Source organism: Oncorhynchus tshawytscha, linkage group LG05, assembly GCF_018296145.1.
Source record: "Oncorhynchus tshawytscha isolate Ot180627B linkage group LG05, Otsh_v2.0, whole genome shotgun sequence".
NCBI classification, from domain to species: domain Eukaryota; kingdom Metazoa; phylum Chordata; class Actinopteri; order Salmoniformes; family Salmonidae; genus Oncorhynchus; species Oncorhynchus tshawytscha.
The window spans coordinates 42296169-42306134 of NC_056433.1; positions in this window are offsets into that span (position 1 = coordinate 42296169).

A 9966-nucleotide genomic window follows, 5' to 3' on the forward strand; every position below is an offset into this window, starting at 1 on the left:
AACCTGCTCCACTACAGCCCCGTCGATGAGAATGGGGGTGTGCTCGGTCCTCCTTTTCCTGTAGTCCACAATCATCTCCTTTGTCTTGATCACGTTGAGGGAGAGGTTGTTGTCCTTGCACCACACGGTCCTCCCTATAGGCTGTCTCATCCTTGTCTTTGATCAGGCCTACCACTGTTGTGTCATCAGCAAACTAAATGATGGTGTTGGAGTTGTGCCAGGCCGAGCAATCATGAGTGAACAGGGAGTACAGGAGGGGACTGAGCACGCACTCCTGAGGGGCCCCCATGTTGAGGATCAGCGTGGCGGATGTGTTCATATCTGGGGACGTCCAGTCAGGAAGTGCAGGATCCAGTTGCAGAGGGAGGTGTTTAGTCCCAGGGTCCTTAGCTTAGTGATGAGCTTTGAGGGCACTATGGTGTTGAACGCTGAGCTGTATTCAATGAATAGCTTTCTCACATCGGTGTTCCTTTTGTCCAGGTGGGAAAGGGCAGTGTGGAGTGCAATAGAGATTGCATCATCTGAGGATCTGTTGGTGCGGTATGCAAATTGGAGTGGGTCTAGAGTTTCTGGGATAATGGTGTTGATGTGAGCCATGACCAGCCTTTCAAAGCATTTCATAGCTACAGACGTGAATGCCATGGGTCGGTCGTCATTTAGGCAGGTTACCTTAGTGTTCGTGGACACAGAGACTATGGTGGTCTGCTTGAAACATGCTGGTATTACAGACTTAGACAGAGAGAGGTTGAAAATATCAGTGAAGACACTTGCCAGTTGGTCAGCGCATGCTCGGAGTACACATCCTGCTATTCTGTCTGGCCCAGCGGCCATGTGAATGTTGACCTGTTTAAAGGTCTTACTTACATCAACTGCGGAGAGTGTGATCGCACAGTCATCTGGAACAGCTGATGCTCTCATGCATGTTTCAGTGTTACTTGCTTCGAAGCGAGCATAGAAGTTATTTAGCTTGTCTGGATGGCTTGTGTCACTGGGCAGCCCTCGGCTGTGCTTCTCTTTATAGTCTTTAATAGTTTGCAAGCTCTGCCACATACGAGGAGCGTCAGAGCCGGTGTAGTACGATTTGATCTTAGTCCTGTATTGACTCTTTGCTTGTTTGATGCTTCATCGGATGGCATAGGGGGATTTCTTATAAGTTTCCGGGTTAGAGTCCTGCACCTTGAAAGCGGCAGCTCTACCCTTTAGCTCAGTGCGAGTGTTGCCTGTAATCCATGGATTCTGGTTGGGGTATGTACGTACAGTCGTGTGGGGACGACGTCCTCTATGCATTTATTGATAAAGCCAGTGACTGATGTGGTGTACTCCTCAATGCCACCGGAAGAATCCCGGAACATATTCCAGTCTGTATTAACAAAACAGTCCTGTAGTTTAGCATCTGCTTCATTTGACCACTTTTTAATAGACTGAGTCACTAATACCTTCCTGCTTTCACTTTTGCTAGTAAGCAGGAATCAGGAGGATAGAGTTATGGTCAGATTTGCCAAATGGAGGGCGAGGAAGAGCTTTGTACGCGTCTCTGTGTGTGGAGTAAAGGTGGTCTAGAATTGTTTTCCCTCTGGTTGCACATTTAACATGCTGATAGAAATTGGCTAAAACTGTTTAAGTTTCCCTGCATTAAAGTCCCCGGCCACTAGGAGTGCACCTCTGGATGAGCGTTTTCCTGTTTGCTTATGGCGGAATACAACTCATTGAGTACAGTTTTAGTGCCAGCCTAGGTCTGTGGTGGTATGTAGACATCAACAAAAAATACAGATGAAAACTCTCTAGGTATACAGTGTGGTCTACAGTTTATCATGAGATACTCTACCTCAGGCGAGCAAAACCTTGAGACGTCCTTCGATATTGTGCACAAGCTATTGTTTACAAATATGCATAGGCCCCCGCCCCGTGTCTTTACCAGAGGCTGCTGTTCTGTCCTGCCGATTGAGTGTATAACCCGCCAGGTGTATGTTCTTAATGTCGTAGTTCAGCCACGACTCAGTGAAACATAAGATATTACAGTTTTTAATGTCCTGTTGGTAGTATATACGTGCTTTCAGTTCATCCCATTTATTTTCCTGCAATTGAACGTTAGCTAGCAGAACGAAAGGCAAGGGAAGATTAGCCACTCTTCGGCTGATCCTCACAAGGCATCCTGATCTCTGGTTTCTGATCTGGTTTCCTTTTCCAGAGAATTACGGGGATCTGGGCCTGGTTGGGTGTCTGTAGTATATCCCTCATGTAGGACTCATTGAAGAAGAACTCCTCGTCAAATTTGAGGTGAGTAATCTTAGTTTTGATGTCCAGAAGCTCTTTTCGGGCATAAGAGACGGTAGCAGCAACATTATGTACAAAACAAGTTACGAACAATGTAAAAAAACATACAAAATAGCATGGTTGGTGAAGAGCCGATAAGACGGCAGCCCTCCCCTCCGGCGCCATCTCAGCCCTCACACAGCAGGAATGACCATTTTTCAGACTTAAAAACACTCCATTCCGAGAGTGTCTGCTTTATGACTCTATACAGAAATTACTGACCAAACCGGAAACTTAAATGAACATTAAATAAAATCTACACCAGGGTTGGGTTCATGAGGGCACGCAACGGAAAACATTATAAATCATTTTGCAGACACGCACCTCCCTGTTTCAGTCTATTTTCTTCTGTTTAGTGACCAATGAACATTACCCAGTACACTGAAGAAAAAACAAATAGTTTTCATATATACTGAACAAATATATAAACACAACATGCAACAATTTCAAAGACTTTATTGAGTTACAGTTCATATAAATAGTTCATTTGAAATAAATGCATTAGGCCCTACTCCAGTGGTTCTTGAACTTTTTCAGCCTGGGACCAAATGATAAATTCTGTGTTTTCCTGGGACCCAAGCTTAGGAAAACATGCAACTATATGTAAATATTGGTACATTTCATTGCCCTTATACCTAAAACAAATGCAATATAGACAAAACCAAATAACAATGAAATTAAATATCCATATAAATATCTATTCATGTTTATTTTCCCCCATTAGAAACACTCTTACATATCTGTCTAGGTTGGAACTGTTGCTGTTAAAATACAATACATATTTTTTATTCTGAAATGGAATAAACTGATTGATCACATCACACAGATGTAGACCAGAAAACACACACACACACATAGTCCTAATGAGAGGTGTGTGGCTGGTTGAAGTTTTCAACAAGCATGTCTATTTTGGGCACAGTTTTTGACAGTGCAACATTGAGGTCAGGTTCAGCATTGAGACTGCTTCTGTACTTGTTTTTTAAGTATGTCAGAGTTAAGAACCCTGACTCGCGTAGATATGTGGTGCCAAACTGGATCAGAACATCTTCTGCTTTCTCAGCCAGGCAGGAGTTCGCTTCCTGCTGTAGATGAGCAACCCAGAACTGGGTGAGTGTGTTTGCCTCAAAAAGCATCTTGCTTCAATAAGTTTATTCCAGTTCAGAATAAAAATTATTACTTGTATTTTAACAACGACAGTTCCAAACTAGACTAGTTTCTACAGTATGAGGTACAGTAGGCCTGATCATTTTTCATCTTAATCTGTACTGTTACTAAGGGTTGCACAATCAGTGCTAGCTAGCTTGTTTTGGCTAATGTTAGCAATTATCTGTGTACAAGGCCTGGGGACCTCTCGAGTGTCGCACTGCATCGCAGTGCTAGCTGCGTCACTACAGATCCTGGTTCCATCCTAGGCTGTGTCGCAGCCGGCTGCGACCGGGAGACCCATGAGGCGGTGTACAATTGGCCCAGCGTCGTCCGGTTTAGTGTAGGGTTTGGCAGGTCGGGTTGTCCTTGTCCCATTGCGCCCGGGAGACCCATGAGGCAGCGCACTATTGGCCCAGCATCGTCCTGTTTAGAGGAGGGTTTGGTGGGCCAGGTTGTCCTTGTCCCATCGCGCTCTAGCAACTCCTGTGGCGGGCCGGGCACAATGCACACTGACATGGTCGCCGGGTGCAAGGTGTTTCCTTCAACACATTGGTGCGGCTGGCTTCTGGGTTAAGCGAGCATTGTGTCAAGAACAGTGCAGACACACAAGAAGCGTGTTTCGGAGTCTGCGCGGCTCTCGACCTTCGCCTATCTGGAGTCAGTACAGGGGTTGCAGCGATGAGACAAGACAGTAACTACCAATTGGATACCACGAAATTGGGGAGAAAAAGGGGTTAATTAAAAAAATATATATATAATAATTGGGGCTAATTTTTTTTTTAAAGGCCAAGGGATTGTTTGAAAGAGAAACTGACATCTACTACTCCCGTATTTCTGCTTATTAACACCTGTTAACAAATGACAACAATGCCTTGCTAGCTGACTTACTTTTCCACTGTCGAAGCACAGTTTCCTGAAGCATTCTGCCCTGTTCTAAAAAAACTCCCTGGGTTTTCCATCATGCTGTGGATGTTTGGTCAGGACGTGTCGTTTTATTAATTTGTTCATTTTGAGAGACTTTTTTACCAAGCACTTCCCGCACAATACACATTGTGGGCGCTCCTGGTTATTTCTTAAAGTTTGTATGAAAGAGAGAGAAATCCATCACTGTATGTGAGTTTCATGACAATTGAGCTCAGTCAGAACTTGTGGCTAGCATGAGTCCATTTGATAACAGCGATGACGCATCTCCTTCGTATAGAGTTGATTGTGGCCTGTGGAATGTTGTCTGTGCAATGGCTGTGCGAAGTTGCCAGATATTGGCGGGAACTGGAGCACACTGCCGTACACTCTGTCATACACTTCGATCCAGAGCATCCCAAACATGCTCAATGGGTGACATTTCTGGTAAATATGCAGGCCATGGAAGAACTGGGACATTTTCAGCTTCCAGGAATTGTCTACAGGTCCTTGCGACATGTGGCTGTGCATTATCATGCTGAAACATGAGGTGATGGCGGCGGATAATTGGCACAATAATAGGCCTCGGGATCTTGTAAAGATATCTCTGTGCATTCAAATTGCCATCAATAAAATGCAATTGTGTTCATTGTCCGTAGCTTATGCCTGCCCATACCATAACCCCACCATGGGACACTCTGTTCACAATGTTGATATCAGCAAACCACTCGCCCACACGACACCATACATGTGGTCTGCGGTTGTGAGGCCGGTTGTACGTACTGCCAAATTCTCTAAAACAACGTTATGGTAGAGAACTTAGCATCCATTTCTCTGGCAACAGCTCTGTTGGACATTCCTGCAGTCAACATGCCAATTGCACACTCCCTCAACTTGACACATCTGTGGCATTGTTGTGTGACAAAACTGCACATTTTAGTGGCCTTTTATTGGCCCCAGCACAAGGTGCACCTGTGTAATAATCATGCTGTTTAATCAGCTTCTTGATATGCCACACCTCTCAGGTGGATGGATTATCTTGGCAAAGAAGAATAGCTCTCTAACAAGGATGTAAACAAATGCCAATCTGGCAAATGTTGGCGCAGTCCTGGTTCTGGTCCACAGTAGCGATGCAGACCGGGTCCTGGGTCAGTCGGGCCGCCTCTGTGCCCTTGGGGATTGTGGTGGACATCAACAGGGTCTGTTGCTCCTCTGGGACATGCTCCAGAACCTCCAGGACCTGCTGCTGGAAGCCCATCTTCAGCATGGTGTCAGCCTGCAAACTAAATACAAGAGTCATTATAATTCCAGCCTAAATAATATTAAAGGCCCACTCCTTCATAAAAATAAAAAATAGAGTTATCATGATATACAGTACCAGTCAAAAGATTGGACATCTTACTCAATTCAATGGCTTTTTTTCTTTTTACTATTTTCTACATTGTAGAATAACAGTGATGAGATCAAAACTATGAAATCATGTAGTAACCAAAAAAGTGTATATTTTATATTTGAGATTCTTCAAAGTAGCCACACTTTGTCTTGATGACAGCTTTGCACACTCTTGGCATTCTCTCAAACAGGTATTTGAAAATACCATGCATTTTGTCTTACCCAAATTCAGAACCAGCTTTAAATCATACAGATTATGTTGTATGATGTTAAATGCTCTTTGGGAATTTTCCCTAAAGATAAACTACTGCCACTTGAATAAAGAACAGTATCATCTGCATAAAATTAACATATGCTGTTTCAATATGATTCCCAATGTTGTTGATATACAAAATGAACAACAATGGGCCCAAAATAGAACCTTGCGGAACACCTGAGCACAACTCTATAGACTCAGATTCACAACCATCTGCCATTACACATTGTGTATGATTTGAAAGGTAATTTATAAACCAATTTAGAGCATGACCAGTAATTCCACAACATTTTAACCTTTGCAATAACACAGCATGGTCCACAGTGTCAAATGCCTTCGACAAATCAATAAAGACAGACACACAATGTAACTTCTTGTCAAGAGCACAGTGGATGTCATTAAAAACCTTCAATGTTGCTGAAACAGTGGTGTGGCCAGATCTAAAACCTGATTGCATTCCATTTAAGATTATGTTTTCTTGGAGGTAGGCCTTCAGCTGCCTACTAACTAAGGACTTCAGTACCTTAGACAGTACAGACAATTTTGATATGGGTCGATAGTTGTCAAGTAGCGAAGGATCTCCACCTTTCAGGAGAGGCAGTACAAAAGCAGATTTCCATAACTTGGGGATTTCCTTAACATTAAGCTTGAGGTTCAAAATACATGTTAAGGGTGGAGCAATGATGTTTACAGCTAGGCGTAGGAGGCGGGGGTCTAGATCATCAGGGCCAGGGGATTTTTTCTATCAATTTCTTTCAGGGCTTTACGCAATTCTGAAACAGAGAAGGATGAAAAGGAGAACCTGGCGAAGGAATGTGTCAGGTAAATTCATAGGGGGCTCAATTATACCTTTTGACCTTTTCAAATAAACTGTCTGCATATAGAAAATGCTGATTTAAGGCTTTCAGAATGCAGGTTCTCTCAGTTACAGTTGAATAAAATGAGAAAAAATAAGAAACCCGCACACCGCTCTTGATAGTATCACCGCTCTCCAATAGGCTTTACACATCGGCCTCACAGACTTCGTCAGAGTTTTGACGAAGGCCGTGAGGCCAATGCGTAAAGCTTATTATTTATTTACGGATCATAGCCACAGTTATATTTTGAAAACGGTTAAAAGCCATCCAATCATCAACCGAACCAGGCCCTCTTGCTTTAGCATTTCGTTCCCTTATGATTTTAGTAAGTTGCTCAGTAAACAAAGGGTTCTCTCTGCCCTTAATCCTGATATTTTAAAGGGACATGCCTATTGCATACATCCTGGAATGCAATGTGGAAGGAAGAAAAGTCTAGTTACAACATCAGGGATTAATTCCATTCTATTCCATTCAATGCTAGATACATCATGTAAAAAACCTTGAATATGAAACCGCTTCCAGTTTCTTTTCGTAATGACATGTGGTGAATGCTTAGGAATTTTACCCTCTCACACAGGCACAATAGCACAGTGATCCCTTATGTCATTTGCAAAAATACCAGAAGCTTTAAAATTATGAAGAGTATTGGTTAGACCAGTGGAAATTTGTCCTTTGATCTGATGAGTCAAAATTTTTGATATTTGGTTCCAACCGCTGTGTCTTTGTGAGACGCAGATGAGGTGAACGGATGATCTCCGCATGTGTGGTTCCCACCGTGATGCGTGGAGGAGGAGGTGTGATGTGTGGGGGTGCTTTGCTGGTGACACTTTCAGTGATTTATTTAGATTTCTAAGCACACTAAACCAGCATGGCTACCCCAGCATTCTGCAGTAATACCGCTCGCTTTTAGTGGGGCTATCATTTGGCCCAATGGCCCAAAACACACCTTCAGGCTGTGTAAGGGCTATTTGATCAATGAGGGTGATGGAGTGCTGCATCAGATGACCTGGCCTCCGCAATTACCCAACCTCAACCCAATTGAGATGGTTTGGGATGAGTTGGACCGCAGAGTGAAGGAAATGCAGCCAACAAGTGCTCAGCATATATTGGAACTCCTTCAAGACTGTTGGAAAAGCATTCCAGGTGAAGCTGGTTGAGAGAATGCAAAGAGTGTGCAAAGCTTTCATCAAGGCAAAGGGTGGCTCCTTTGAAGAATCTAAAATCTAATTTTGGTTACTAAAATACTAAAATACACTTTTTTGGTTACTACATGATTCCATCGGTGTTATTTCATAATTTTGAGGTCTTCACGATTATTCTACAATGTAGAAAATAGTAAAATAAAGAAACCCTTGAATGAGTAGGTTTGTCCAAACTTGACTGATACTGTATGCCCGAATGATGTTGGTAAGAGGAATACCTATTTTTCTTCAGCTAAACAATACTGATATAATATTACTGGTACACAGTTTGGGGGTCAATGCAATTTTAATAGTTGAATTTATGAATTCAAATGCCTGCATATTCAGGATTTTAGGATTGCTCATTCAGCAAATCACCAGCAGAGAGAGTTGCCTTTGAATCTATTGTCCCATTCACTGTGTTGGTTGTGCTCATAACATTTATCGTAACTTCAATGCATATACTTGCATGTATAGGTCTAAAAACGGCAAAGAATTGCCACTTTCACCAAGATAAAAAAAGCTGTATGTTACAAATGTAAAAAGCATATCTAACATCCTTTCTCCCAATTGCTAGAACAATCTGAGATACCCAAAATATGTTTGGGCCTTACTCTGGCATGGAATCACTCTCTACTTGTTTTCACAGATAAAGCATTCTACATTCAAGAGGTAAATGTACTTTGCGTGTAGATTTAATCGAGACAATATTATCATGTTTTTAACTGTACAAAGTACACAGCTTTTGCCTAAGTTTTTGAAAGGCTGTAGACTTCCTTTCTCATGGGTAGCAGCATACCGGTAGCCTATAATTTAAGATGGTAGCTAAGCCACAGAACATAAATAGTCCTGTGCTTATGAATTACTCATTACTGTTGCTTCAAGGGGGACAGAGTGAGGGAGTGGATCAAATTGAGTTAACAGCTGTGCCTTTTGGATTTTCAAAGTTTAGCCTAGGTGCTTTTTCCAGAAGTACTTCTTTTTTTCAGCCGGTTTGGCAAAGTTAGTGTAGGGGGGCTGGTAGTGGGCCTGGCCAATGACACGGTCTCCGACCAAACGTTTTAGTTGCCCTCTTCTTGGCCGCAGATACAAACATTTTCCACTTTTTTTAAGAGCCCCTAAAAACCTACTTATCCCTTTGAAAAACGGCCTATGTGGCATTGATATGAGTCAAACATTTATTCTAGTATCAAAAGTGACTACAAAGTGTAAATATGATAATGTTGGTCACCTCAGTGCGTCACAATGAGTATATGAAGATTTGGTTTAGATTACAATTATGTAAACAAATCATGCCCCTTTTTTCCAAGCTCCGCACACTTCGCTTCCCTTCATTGAAATGGGGCTCCATTGTTTAATTTCCCACAATGCGTTCAAAGGCCTTTTAACCTATGTAGGACTGGGGTTACCTACGCCCTGACCATACTAAAACAAAGACATAACAAAATAACTAAGGTCAGAACGTTACAGTCTCCCCCCCCCACCCCCAAAGTTGCGGACTCCGGCCGCAAAACCTGAACCTATAGGGGAGGGTCTGGGTGGGTGTCTGTCCGCGGTGGCGGCTCTGGCGCGGGACGTGGACCCCACTCCACCATAGTCCTTGTCTGCCTCTTAGCCCGCCTCCGTGGCCTCTATAGAGCGGCAACCCTCGCCGCCGACCTCGGACTGGGGACCCTAGCCACGGGTCCCGAATGGACGGGAGACTCCGGCAGCACCGGACAGGCGTGGGACTCCAGCAGCTCTGGAGAGAAGGGCGATTCCGGCAGCTCCTTGCTGACGGGAGGCTCTGGCAGCTCCTGGCTGACGGGAGACTCTGGCAGCTCCGGACAGACGGGAGACTCTGGCAGCTCCGGACAGACGGGAGACTCTGGCAGCGCTAGACAGGCGGGAGCACCTGTAAGAAGGAGACGGAGAGACAGCT